General features: G+C 44.0%; 1 protein-coding gene across 2 annotated transcripts in view; it reads left to right on the top strand.

The window, feature by feature from the left end:
• ACCS (1-aminocyclopropane-1-carboxylate synthase homolog (inactive)) overlaps positions 1 to 14,868 on the top strand; it is a 1,238,632-nt gene that overhangs the window by 244,686 nt on the left and 979,078 nt on the right. The gene's annotated exons all lie outside the window — the stretch shown is intronic.

The following is a 14,868-nucleotide window of genomic DNA, read 5'->3' as shown; positions in this document are numbered from 1 at the left end:
CCCGGGGTAAGGGTGACACAACAGATTTGTATTTTGTATTTGTATTTTGTTTATTTGTATTGCGCACCCTGCCCATGGGCATCAGGGCGCATGTTTGGAAAGGTAGTTACAGATAAGAGTTACATAGATAGGTCCAAATTACATTGTATAGACATATTTACATTAAGAATGAAAACAAGAATCGGAAATATTACACGGAATGGCAGAATGGTCATCCATACAGTATATACCGTGAATAGCCTGTATGCGGGTGCCCGCTGCAAGAGTTACAAAGCGGAGGCCAGTGCATCCTGTTCGTTCAGCCATCGTTAAGTTCTGATTTTGAAGGGTTGGAAGGCTGGCACATTCCTAAGATCATTGGGTAGGGAGTTCCAAAGCTTAGCAGTCAGGACTGGGAAACTCGAGCCTCTAGCTGTCTGAAGCTTGAAACTGGGAATGGTTAGTGTGTGCGCCTGTGCAGATCTCAAGGGTCTAGATGCTGTGTGTTGTGTGAAGCGCGTGGAAAGGTAAGCAGGAGCGGCATTATTTTGTGCCTTGTAGGTTAGAACAAGTGCTTTGAGTGAGATACGAAGTGTAATGGGTAGCCAATGTAGGTTACGCCTGGTCGAGGAGATGTGGGAGCGTCTGGGTATGTTGAGAGCAGCCCTAATGGCATTGTTCTGGGTAACCTGGAGTTTATCAAGGTTTCTCTGACTAGTCCCTAAGTAAACGGCGTTGCAATAGTCAATTTTGGACATGATGAGGGTTCTGGCTAGGATCAGGCAGTTGTCCGTTATCAGGAAGGGGCGACAAGCTGCGATTAGTTTACACGTGTATGATGCTGCTGAGACTACTGAGTTGGTTTGTCTATTGAGAGAGTGTGTGGAGTCTAGGTAAATTCCTAGTGTTTTCGTGACGTTGGTATTTTAATAATATTTCCATCAATAACGAAGGAGTTGTATTTGGGGCCAAGTTTCATGGGTTTGGACTGAGAGCCTAGGATGAGTTACTCAGTTTTCTCGTCATTGAGGCAAAGCCCATGGTGTGCCATCCAGGCCTGGATGACCGAGTAGACTGAGTTGAGTGCGTTGACATCGGTTACATAGTCACCAGTGATAGGAATGAGTATCTGTGATGTGTGAGATGTTAAGACCCTCGTAATTGGTGCAGAGTTGCATGCACCACCAGTTGACCAGATCTTGCAATCCCTAGATTTGATATTTTTAGTGACATTCAATATTTCAATTACATGTATAAACCAAGAAAACTGTGACATTTACAAATGACAAATTAAGAAGGGAGAAAACACATTACCACTCCAAACTCTTACTTTCTTTTCCAGGTCAGGTGAGAAACAGAGGTGACTTGAACAGATCAATCTGTGTCATTTCTTTAGGGGTGCCACAAGAAAGCTTGTTGGCGGACCGCAGTTTTGGCCTACAAAACAGTAATTATTAGTTACCATAATTGATTTTAAGTTGAAGTTCAAAAGCAGTCACAGGCTTAGCGAGAGAGCCGAGGATCCGGTTGCAATAGTCGCCAAAATGTCTGTTGCTAAAAGTCAGGGAACACCGATTAGTGGTAGCCATAACACTTTGTGGAAAACCTCGAGGTGGTATGACACAGAGTTTCTGACAAGAAAGAAACTCTGTTGTGGGCTCAAGTGGGAGCCCCCACTGATTAGTCTAGTTACCAGATTGACAGTATACAGTAAAAATGGAAAGTTTAAAAATAGCTCACTGTTATGAATGCTGAGCTACTTCAGAGCGTCAAGGCAGAAGTCAACAAAGGGTTTTATTTCCTTTTAAATGGGTCAGGCGCCACCCCTCAGAGGGCAAATGGATAGAAGGGGTGCTGTCTGGTTGCTAGGTGAAACCTTGCAGGGAGACAAAATAACGATAAGGGAGACTACTGGATGTCATTTAGAAAGTGTTATAATACCACTAAGCTCGTGGGTGGATGAATAATGATAATTTACAGCAACGTCTCAATGGGCTGGGTTTTTAGCAAACTGATTGCCGGCATGACATTTCAGTGATATAAGGCAGGCTGCTGATAAAGGCAACATACACGTGTATTAAATAGGTATCTCTTATTGGCTAAACGTATGCCTACAAAATACAAAGGTGCCTAGGTGCAGGAGGCACTTATTTGTACTTGAATGTGTGTTATTATTGCGATAGAGTTCAGCCCGGAGCAATTAGGTCGATGCTGTAGCCGAGTGTCCAAGTGCGTTGCGACAGCCCCAAAAGCCGTGTGTACCTAGAACCTGAGCTACATATCTTCGAACAGCCAAAGAGATTTGTTTACCGTAGAGTATACATCACCAAAATGATAATTTGTTTGTGTTCTGCTAGAGCAATAATTACATTTCCAAATTAGACTCTGAGATTCTCTAGTTGAGAACACTCTACACATGCATGGAACAAGTTTCACTTATAGATTCCACTTCATAATAGTGACATCCACTTTCAACGTTGATTCTGTGAGGATCCAGGAATGAGTCATGGACACAGAGACTTATGGTTTTGGCAATAAACCTTTGTTAAAATAAAAGGGCTTTGGGAACTGCCTCTCTTTCAATGTTCTAAGTTGTGTTTCCCTACCTTAAACAAAACTAAGTGTCTCTCGGATGTCAGAATGTCCAAAACAAAACCATCCTATGTCCAACTTTCTATTCTGTCCCTCACATTCTGAAAAATCAAGATGCCTGGTGTACTCTCCTGTCAGGTTTTCACTTCTCTTCCCTTGGTTAGCAACAAAACTGGTAAACAAAACAACTTGGTTGCAAGTCTGTATTTCATCATGATACCTGGTGTACTCTTTTACCTGGTCGCTACTCCTCTTCTCTTGACCAATAACACAATTGGTATAGAAAACAACTTGGTTGTGAGGTAGTATCTTGATGTATCCTTCTCCGGACTAGGATATTTCTTCTTCTCTCTTGATTAGCACAGCCTTTTGCTTGTCCTGATATATTGTCTCTTTATCCTGTTGGCATAGCTGGTGTATTCTTCAGCCAGGTTTTCACTCCTCGTCTTGTGATCAGCACAGCCCTTTTGCTAGTCTTGATATGTCTTTCTCTGGACCTCTTTGTCATGTATTTCCTATACAATGTTCAACTGGTCCTTGCCTGGTGTACTTCCCTACCAGGACTTTCTTTTATGCACACACTTGCAACTGCCTGGCTTACTTTCCTGCCAGGCCTTTCCTCCTGTGGGTGCTGAACACCCATCCAAACTTGATAGTCTTTTGTGTTTGCATTTTCTGTTATGATATCTGCCCGGTATATTATCCTGTCAGGACTTCTCTTACATGTGTATTGCATACATTCACAAACTTTAATGTCTTGTGTTTTTCTTCAGTTCACCCTTTCAAAGAAATGCTTTTTCGCTTTTTCTTATATGCTTCATTAATACTTATTCGGGTTTGGCATGGCTGCCAATACGCCCCCGGTTTCCCTGCTTCCCTTGGGTGGACTCACTCGATCTGGCTAGCGTCGTCTACTTCTCCCACGGCAAGCCGGTAGCAGTCGTTTGGCATTTCCTTCTCTGTTGCTGCATCCTTTTCTCGGCTTCTCTGCCTCTCATCGTCCCTGCTGGGCTCTTCTGCTTCGTGTCTTCCGGCTTCAGTGAGGCCTCCAAACACCTACAAACGCCCAGGAACCCTCCATTGGCTTCTGGCGTTCTCGCAACATGTTTGCTCTCGCAGTCAGCTTCCCTTTCTTTGTTTCCCAAACCGGTCGGCTCCACAGCACTCTCTCCAGCCTCACAGTCTCTGTCTGTACCTAGAGAAGCAGCTTTCTCCCTCCAGCAGTGCACCACAGTCTGGTCTGCTGCTTCTATGGTTTAAATCTCCCGGTCACAGGTATGCGCTAGCAACAACTACAGCGCAGCATGTGGTCTGGGTCTTCCTTGCCCTGCATTACTCAGCTAATCTTCCACGTCCCAGTAGTTAGGGGAATTGAAGTCCATTGTTGATATTGTACATGTACATTCTATAAGTCTGGGGGAGCTTTCTTAGTGTTCTTTAAAGGCAAGTCAGCCCTGGATGACTTATAGGTAGAAGCTGAGAAGGTGTTTTCATTGCTCTTAGAGTGCAAGTCAGATTTTGATGGCTTACACACAGATCTTGTCCAACGGTATTTGGTACCCTTCCTAGATGGATGAGGGGAGGTATAACAGTATGCCACTAAGTCATCCGGCATGGATGGGTGTGATGCTGGAAATGCATTGGAGGGACCGGGCCTCCCTGTCCTTGTCCTGTAGTCCTTTTTCATTTGTGTTCTGTATTGTTTTCTCCCCAGGAGTCCATGTGGGACTCCTGGCAGTGCAGCTCTTCCTATTTTTGGTTTGGTGTACGGACCCATGGGATACCCTTATGGCACCCATGGGTGAGGGTACAACCCTGTGCCCCTAGTGTATGTTTTTGCGCACCTGTGTGCGGCCCACAGAGCAGGGTATGGGCTGGTGGCAGCTCCATGCCTAATTTGACAGGTGCTCTGAGTATCCTGCATTTTGGGATACCCAGGCCCTGCCATTGGAATCAGTTGATTCCTGATATGAAACAAGGTGGCCCCTGTGGCCTGTTACCTTGTTTTCCCAAAAACCTGGGAAGCCCTGACTGTCCCCTCCCCCTGACTGGCTGGTGGGTGGAAGTTCCATATATTGTATAGTAGTGAAGTCCAGGCCAGACTGGCTGGAGCCTTCCCAGTGACCGTATGTTGTGGGTGGGACCTGGGTGAATGGAGTGTGTGACCAATATGCACTTCTTGTTGTGGATGTCTGGTTTCTGGTAGTAAACACAATGTCTGAGACAGCCCTCCCGAAACTGGTATAAATGCAGTGTGTAGTGTTGAATGGCAGGGTACTTGTCCCAATACACATTCCTTGTTGCGAGTGTCTGAGAGGGAGGAGAGTGGCCTGAATGCACTGTATGCCTGATTGGCTGACTGCTGAATGCCCTTCTGAGTGATTGGTTGCCTGGTTGTGACCCAGCAGAATGAATGGGCGATCAACAGTATATCTAGCGGCCTCTCACTGCTAGAATTCGTTCAGAAGCTGAAGTCGAAACTGATGCTTGATCTCGAAGCCGAGCCCGAAGAAGAAGGTTGACTGCTGTTACCTTCACCGCAATCTGAAAGCCTCTGTGACGTTAAGACTGATCCGAGGTTAGGCGCCCTCTTCCCGAGCTCTGAGGGACCATCGAGCACCGCTAACCTTTGCTGAAGCTCCCTGGACGTCAGACCCTCGACAGGCTGCCGAGGAGAACTAAGATCAGCACCGGACATTCCGTCCACCGTCGTCGACCAGGGTTCGCAGGTTTGCTATAACTGCTGGAGGCCCGTCGAAGCCGGGTTGCCCAGAAGCGGGGACCGCTTGACGCCGTGCCATTGACGACCGGAGCCGCAACGCTCCATTGATTAAGACATTTGATTTCCGGATGCGCTCGTCCGCACCGCCGACCGCCTTATCCCGCCGGAGAAGGCCAGGCCGTCGACGCGCCGAGGAGCATCTGCCGGTGGGTTTTCTGCCACCCAAAGACCGGAGAGACGCCGGACGACTTGACACCCTTGCTGGGCCACAGTTCTTCACAAAAACTTTGCGGTCCTGAACTATCGACATCGAGGTGTTCCGCACGCCTCTTCTTGCAGGACATCTTCGACTCGTCGTTCGCGAGCACCGCCAGGACCGAAGCTGCTGCCTTGACGCTGCCGAACTTCTATCGAGGATTCTCGACGCCGAGTTCAATTTCTTCGAGGCCCATCGAAGATCCGTGGCTCCTGCTTTAAAGGGAGTCACTCAAGAAGGATCCCTCGATGCCTCCTCGAGGAACTCTGCTATTCCAGGTACATTGGGGTGGTAGAAACATTTTAGAAGCGAATAAGACTCATTGAACAATATGTGGACTGGGCTTGTGGTATATCTTTATTTTACAGCTTGCCCACGTGGGGGGCGATCTCCACACAGAACTGTATCTAGTGGTAGGGGCCAGTATTCTGTCAACTGTTCTAACCAACTGCTTTCCTCCTCTATCTGTTGTTGGTTACCTTTATTAATTGATTTGTGTGACATTTGACCAGAGTACAGTTGATGCACTTTAATGAAATCTGATAATAATTGTGGTACCACTTACAACTGTATAGCTTTGCCATTGTAGATTAACTGAGCACAAAGTGAGTTTTTTTGATTTTGTACATAACCTTGAACCTTAATTATATAAAGACTGTGTTGTAACTAATACAGTGTGTGGACATTCCTTTGTGGGTGCCTGGGGACTACACTGTACTTAAGAACCAGCCTGCATCATCTCCTGAGAAGTTAGGCCTTGATTGCTCGACCATAGCTACCGAATAGAGAATCTTGGCTGTGTTCCTCTGTGCCTCTTCTCTGCCATATTCTCCCAGAGGTTGTCTCCCCCCACGTGATCCTCCCTCATGTAGCCGCCCCCAGGGTCAGGATCAGGTAGTGGCTGCCGTCCCGTGGCCACATGGGGAGAGTAAAGAAGTGAGGACACCATGGAATTCATCACAATACCTTTGGCCCTAATACTTTATATCTCTCTGGTTCGAAGTAAGTAAACGTCAGTGTATATTCTCTCATCTTGATCCATTCTGACTCTCATAGTTTTTCTTTTACTTTCTCCTGTTAATGAATAACCCACATTTTTGATTCTAGAAGAACCTTTACTCGCTTTTCTCGCAAGCCTACCATATAGTGTTTCTCTAACCTGGCCTACGATATGAAAAATCTGTAGCTTTTGCAGACCAAGGTAAAAGTCCTAATTCCTATCTTCTTCTTGCTATTGGCATGCAATTTGGAATGATTAAAGCTCCTCACCATAACAGGCCCTCTAACTTATTCAATTGCTTGATAAAACAAAACCTTGATTAGCCAATTGTGGACCTATAGCAATGCGGGAACTACCATCAGATTATGGAATTTCATAACCGGCTGCAATGAGAATTTTCCAAATTTGAGATTGATTGTTTTCACCTTCACTGTAAACATGTTGACTTTCACTTTCAGTCTTGCCGGTCCAACTTCTGCTGACGTATGACTATTAAAGATGACCCCCATAGCAGATCAAATTTTTTACCTGTTCTAGTTCTTTACTATTAGTTTGCCATGCGCATTTAGTAAGTTTATCAGTTCTATCGGATACATTATTTGGTACACACCTTGGTAGAAAGGGGGTGAAGCCCAAACAGAGCATGAAGAAGGCCAAAGAGGAAGTCACCATCCCATCAAGTAAAGAAAAAAATTGTCTTTGTCATATGCAGATGTTACACTTAGTTCATTCAATTCTTTGGTGGGTTAAGTGTACTTTGGTTGGCAATGCTACCACTAGAGAAATGGCATAGTATGGAGAATGAAGATCCACTCTTTAGGCTGCAGAAGTATGGTAGGGAAAGCTTGGCCAGTGATAAAGAAGGTGAAAGAGCCCTTCGTCGACAATCAACACAGTTTTGCCACAATGAACATTTGAAGTTTCATGAATAGGCAAGAGGAGTGTTCTCCTGAGCATTATTAAATTAGGGATAAAACCCACTCTGGTCATTCTTGACTATTTTGCTCAAAATCCTTGACTGCCATCATTTCAGGTGACCGGGGATCACGAAAGACACAACCATTTTGTGAGGCACTGCGGTTAGTGTCAATGAAGCGATCAAGTGCTGCACACCTGTGCTACTCTCCACACACTGGTTGAGGCACTTGAGGGACCATCAGAAAAAATTGCCCTATACATTCTTAGTCCGTTCTACACACTCTCAAGGGACATGAGATTTTGTGTCAGGGTCATATACTACTTTTCTCCCCATTTCCTGTGTGAGTCTCCTTGCACATCCAGCTCCGTTGGCTGCACTGGTTGGTGGCAGCCGGGTCCAATAGCTCGGCATTTTCTCTCATGAGACTTTACATAGGATACATATGGTTCCATATATTCGTATCTTGAGAGCAAGACCTCATGTGCCAGAACCAGGTCTGAATCTGATTCAGTGAGATTGGGTCTCACAATGGGGGATCGACAAAGAATGGATTGGAGAAAACACCTAGAAACCAGATATGACCTGTTTGCAAATGGTGACTGGAATCTATCCTAAATGCACACCTCGTGAGATAGATTAGAATGAAGCTCCCAAAATGTGGCAGTGCCATGTGATTGTATGGCTGCCAAATGTTTGAATGGAGGCAACCCTGTTAATGGGAACTGCAGATGGGGTATCATGCTTGAGTTATTCCGGAACCTGCTCTTTTGCAGGAATTTATATGACCACCAGGATTGTCAAAAGGAAGGTTCTATCTGTAACAAAGGGCTCTACCTCTTAACATTGGGTCCTTCCTATAGTTACCACTGGGAGACTACTGTGCATCAGGACCAGTAGCCTGCTTTGTCCGTCATAAACCAGTCTGTATTAGACGTTGTTTCCTATTGGAGAATGAATCTCGATTTAGCCTATGGAAGTGTGCAGGTAACCCAGGGCACAAACCTTCAAACTTTGTACCGGAATGTTCTGGTTGAACTTTTGAAACACCAGGCCCAAATTGGGCCTTTCAGGTAGGGATTTATAGGCTGATGCATGTGTGGGCTAAGGTAAAGGAAGAGCTAAAAGAAAGAACTAAGATGCAGAACCAGGGTTTTAAGTTTTTGTTTGGATGTGTATGTGCTTGCTGTACTTACCTGACTGAACCATGTATCTCCATGGGGGACACATGGAACTCTGGGACAATGGGCAGGTCTCCCCTGCCAGCCACAATGGATTTACCTGCTAAATGATTTTAAAAGGGAATTAAAAAGAAGAAAAAGACAGTTGGAAGAATGAAAAACAGATTGTTGGCAGGATTCTCCTGGAAGTTGTAGTAGAGTTTTTGGAAAGAGTGCCACCACAATAGATTTTTTTTGGGTCTGAATCGCTCTTTCTTGTGTATTTGGATATGCATAGTGTGCAAAGAGAAGAAAGTGATAGTGATTGATTATTTGTTGTAGTCCACATTTTGCTTTCTTACAGGCCATACGATGCAATCGGATGTGTGGAAATGAACATTGGTAAAAATAGAATTGGGTGGAATCCCATTAACCTTCAGAAGGTCAACTGCAAATTGACTGAAATGCTATCTATGTGCCTAAGCAACAAAAGCTGGAGATTTTTTGAATGTTACCTTATTGCCAGTAACACCATTGACACTCAGCCTGTTAATACTTACAGACGTAAAACTTCATTAGTCTTGATTATTCTTGTCAGTCTTCTTCGGCTAATCACATCTTGATTGTATATGCGGAAGCAATAGATAACATCACTAAGCTATTGACTCCAAATAAGTGCCCAGCAAATTGCACACGCATGGATTTCTGCCACATTGAACACAAACATATGTTTGACATAAACATATAAGAGGCCAAAAGAAACTTAAGATGCAATGTACGCAGATTAACAACTAGTATTAAACGTAGACCGACATTAGCATGTGCAGTTAAAGACAGAATAAATGAACATACTAAATTGTTAAGGGCCTACCATAAACCATTGAAAACTGAACAATGGCAAAGTCTGAGAATGCAGTAAGAGATAATTCCCAGCTCTTCTGGCAGCTAGTCAGACCCCCCTCAGGCCTGCAATCCACAATGTGACTTTCCTTTGCTGTCTGAAGACCGTGCCAAAATTATTAGGTCCTTAAGAAATTCTATCGGCCTCTGGCCCAGATGGAATTTGCAATGCTCTTATAAAACTTTATCCTACCTTGTGGGCCTATATGCTATTTATCTTATGTAATGTTATCAGTCATACTGGTCCTATTCCTCCTACCTGAAGAGAAAGTGTTATTGTTCTGATCCATAAAAAGGGACTTAGCAAGGATGCAAAGAATTATAGGATACTTGAGATACTGCATTCCCCACCGTAAATGTATGCCATAGTACTATTTGTGGAGTTGGATAAATGGGGCACTGAAAAAAATATTATACCCACTAACCAGACATTTTCGTAAAGGATCTGGTATATTAACCAACACCTTGACCTTGGTTACCCTGGTTGAATCTCATGGTGCATTAGAGGTCATAATATCTATTCTGCCTTTATACCATTTAGTGCGGTCTTTAATACTGTTCAACGTGACGTTCTCTGGCTAGATCTGTGCAACTGGGTGATACCACTAGGCCTCCTAAATATAGTTATCGCTCTACACTAATAGTAGGGTTAAAGTTAGATTGACAGTTACATTCCCACTCATGTTTGACTAAATCAGGCTGCATCCTTGCAAATGTGTTATTTAACCTATATTTGGCTGATTTATCAGAAGAAATTCATTCTTGTAACTCGTTTCCACCTAGATTGGGCAATATATGTGTGCAATGGCTTGGGTATGCCGATCTTGTTATTTTTGACTGTACGCCTAGAACAGGGGTCTGCCACCTTTGGATCTCTAGATGTTTTGGATTACAACTTCCGCCAACCCTAACCAGAGTAGTCAATGGTGAAGGATCATGGGAGTTGTAGTCGAAAACATCTGGAGAGTCGCAGGCCCCTGGCGTAGAGGACTCCAATGCTTACTAAATAAAGCGCATATTCAGATCTCAATGGCATTAGCATTAGTGAGACTAAGACCATGATATTTAGTGCCACTTAGTTTAAGCCTACACGTAAGGTCATATGGAGGATTGGCACTCGGCAACTACATATGGTGAATTTGTACAATTATTTGGGACCAACTATAGAGAACACATTAACGTGGGAATTCCACTTCAATAAGAGATGCTAATTTAAGGCAACTAGTAGGTGCGATCATGAGCTTTGTTCGAACACATGAGGCTATTCTTTAAAACCAATTATTACTTTGTTCAAGGCTAAAATTCACCCCGTAATTCTGTATGGAGCAGAAATATGGGGTGGTAAATACCGACACAAATTTAAATTGTTGGAAAATAGGTGGCTCATAACAATTGTTAAATTGCCCAAATCTACTCCAATCAACCTCTTCCACTTGGAACTATGCATTAACAGCATCAATAGTGCACTGAAGTTGGGTAGGCTGAATTTATTTTGGAAGCTTGTAAACACTCCACCAAATACTTAGTTACCTTTTAACTATCCTCTAACAATAGAAAGTCGTCCGGGATTCACTGGTACCAGTCGAACCATACTAGATAAAGAAGCTTGTTATTGGTGTCTGTTGCTAGCTTAATCCTACTAGAATTCCACTTGTTCAATTAAAAACACATTTGAAGAAGCGGTTTTATGAAATTGATATTGAACAAACTCTCGCTGATCTTGCGGCTAAATCACTCGGTCATGAATATATTGCCCAGTATTTATGCTATAACAGGGCACATAACTATAGTATATGAGATTAAAATGTAACCGTTTCCTCGCTTGAGAGGATGAATAGGTGTGACTAGAATACATCGCAGTTGCAGACTGTGGTGAGCTGATTCTCAAAACTACTAAACGTTAAATCCTTGAATCTGAGAGCTTGATAGATATCAGAAGGAGCACATTACTGGCCTGTGGTTGGGATTTGAATCACACTGATCTAATGAAGATATGTGGTTTTAATTTCTCATTTGACAAAAATGTGGCACTTTATTGAACAAATTATTAAATTATGGGTCCATTGAGCATAACTATACATATTCAAGGAAGTAATGAAGTTCTTTTTTAATTCATTATCCAACTAAAATCTTGCACTTATTGAACATATTATTTAATGTAATATTTATTTATATTTATATTTATTTATATTTATATTTATATTTATATTTAATGTATATATGTTTAATGAGTTTAATTTGTCACTGATTATCACTGTTCTATAATAGCCTATATTATACTAAATATATAAAAGAAGGAAAACATACCAAGATATACAGAGAAATAACGAAGGAGAAAAACGCAAAGGAAGAATAGCGCTCCTTGTTGGAGCATAAGGGGGCATCCCTGATATAGTCCATCCTGGTGCCAGACCGGGCAGACAAGAAGAAGCAATCCTGGACCATGCGGGGTGCGGCGGCCTGGGTGAACATGGCAGTGGGGCGCATGCCTTACCGGGATCCCTGGCCATTGCGTCCTGCGTGGTGGAACAGCAATAGCTGATTGTTGCTTATCGTGAAAGCACTGCCACAGAGGAAATGTTTAAAAGAACATTTAACTATTTACGTGTGCACTGCCAAGGGTAAAAAGTGTAATGCAAAGGAGAAAGTCAACATACAGGGATATATGATGGTATGGCTTAGAGCGGGTGTCCAGGTTGTGGACGAACAAAGGAAAGGCACTAAAGGTACTGTACTGGGACATGTATTAGGACTACACGGTGGGGAACTTGGACTGACAATTAAAGGCAGACTGCAGCTGCCCAGGTTTCTGAAAGGGATACACAAATGTTGGAGAAAAAAGCAGGACATGTTTAACGGGGATGGGGAAGCCCAGGGGTGGGGTGTTGTGGATGGGGACCCTGTTCAAGGCTCACATGGATAGGGGTTTGTTGTAGATGGTTATCTTTTACCCTGATAAAGAAACACAAACAAGGGAGATGGAAGGGGACACCCCCTGAAGGAAAACTTGTTTAAGTAGGTTTATTTGTAAATAAAACACCTGAAAGGGTGAAAAACTCCCCTCTGGTGTATTGTGCCTTATTTAATATCAGGGACCCAGGTTTCTCCAGGAGGCCCCTCTCCTCCTTTTTCTTCCTTTCCCTTGTTCACCTCAGAAGATGTTTCTGGACAAGTCCGATCTATGAAAGTCTCATCAAAGCAGGTTCGCCCCTGTTCATCCAGAACCATCAAGGTCCACATCAACACCCTTGCTCGAGTCTATGCCGATTTCTGCAATCACTCTAACCTTTCCCCCTGGCTTTTCAACCACTACCTAGCACCTCTTGCCCACTGCATCACTACTTTCTGTTTCAAGTTTTAGTGTTATGCGGATGACACCCAGCTTTTTCAGGCTCCGCTTAGCTGCTTCTTCTCCTCTTCCCTGCACGTGCGTGATCTCAATGACACAAGGCCTAGTAAGATCTTTGTTTTGTCCTCCGTTTCCCCTTCCTTGTCTTGTCGCGCCTGGAAACGCGTGTGTACAGGCGCGTTTTAAATGCCATATCATATTATATCCTATATTAACATTGTTAAATCAAAGGTTGCTCAGTGCCTCACCATACCAGCTACTCTGGTATGGTGGGGTGGTTCCAGTGGGTCCCATTATTGGCCCGGGCAAGTCTAAAGTGTGCACCCCTGGGCCAGGACCATAAAAATTGGGACTGCATTTGACTTTGCAATTTGCCAGAAAATAGGGACAGGTCCTACAGAACACCGCTAATTACTTTTCTGAACTACATTTCAAATGGATTGTGTCCTCCCACTTATCTTTGATATTCCAATATCCAGCTTGCAGCTTCGGAACATTTTGTTTTCAGTAGAAGGTGCTGTGCGTCGCTGCCTGTCGAGTCGATGTCCCTCGGAGCTTCGGGAAATGTTAAGAAACAAATCGAAGTTCTTCGAGTTTTTCGTCTAAAATTCTTCCATTCTTTGTTAGAGTATGGCTTCATTGGCTCCATCGACGCCCTGATCTGGCTTTAAAAAATGCCAAAATTGTGGGAAAAAGATGTCCCTGACATATCCACACAGGATCTGTCTGTGGTGCCTTGGGGCAAAGCATCCATGTTCAGAGTGTGAAGAGTGTTTATCGATGACTGGGAAAGCCTTAAGAGTGCGCAGAGGGAAGTTGGAGAGAGGTAAGATCCCTAAAGCCATTACCCCTAGTAAACCTTCTTCAGACGAGACGAGTCGAGACGTTATTCTCCTCGACGTAAGAAACACTCTCGTTCAAGATCTTGGAGCTGATCGCACCATTCATCCACTTTGAGGCACAGTTAAAAAAAAAAAAAAGGTGTCATAGATCGCCTTTCACCTCATTTTACAGCTCACCGGAGAGAGTTACGTGTCCCACTAAGCACAGCTCCCCGGCCCAGTGGGAAGATTTCCGTAAGAAAATGTTAAAGGTGTTTGAAAATGCAGCTTTGCCCCCTCAGAGACAGCTAGAGTGGATACCCCAGGAGAGAAACCTGGTAAACATAAGAGCCGTGAGTCTTCCACCTCGGAAAAACACACTCCTCGAGCGCGTGAATAACCCTTGAGTCGGGAAAAAGCCTCTGTGACGTACAAAACGTTGTCACTATCGACTCACATGTCGAAGCCTAAGACTGCGTCATCGACCCCTTCGGCGACTCCGTCGAAGGAGAGGTCATCTATGCCTATGACGTCAGCTCCCTTGACGCCAGTCAGGTCAATACCCTCGACTTCTTCAAAGACGTCAAAGTCTATTCTATCCACGACCTCGAGGCCAATATCGAGTACATCAAGGCCAGTATCAAGTATATCAAGGCCATTGACGTCTGACGTCCACGTCGACGATTAATATTATTTCCCCACCTGTAATGACTACTATTTGCCCCTTCTTCATTGGAAAAGAGCTACATACCTCTGTTCCTTTCAGATTATTTTAATACCTTATCCTCAATGTATGAGGAGGAACAGGACTGTGATGCAGAAAGATCTTTTGGTCTGGAGTGTATGAGGCTTTCCATGCCCGAGGAGTTGGTCTCAGAAGAAGCCAGATTGAAGGACCTACAAGAGTCTTTACAGGAAGCAAGCGGGATTGATACTTCCCCAGAGATTGATTTCAATAAGCCTGAACCTGGGGCATCATGCAGACAGTAATTACAGGACACTTATGAAGAGGGTGATGGAATATATGGGGTGGTCTAGTCCCACAAGTATTTACGAGCAAGATGACATCACCGACATACTTGATAAGGGACAAGAAGATGATCCTATTGTCCCCTTTCACAAGGCCTTACATAAGAAGGTGTCTACAAACTGAGAAATGCCAGAGGTGATCCC

Source organism: Ambystoma mexicanum, chromosome 11, assembly GCF_040938575.1.
Source record: "Ambystoma mexicanum isolate Mex_15411 chromosome 11, UKY_AmexF1_1, whole genome shotgun sequence".
Classification (NCBI taxonomy): Eukaryota; Metazoa; Chordata; class Amphibia; order Caudata; family Ambystomatidae; genus Ambystoma; species Ambystoma mexicanum.
Note: the sequence above shows the minus strand (reverse complement) of the source record. Positions and strands in the feature narration are given on the sequence as shown.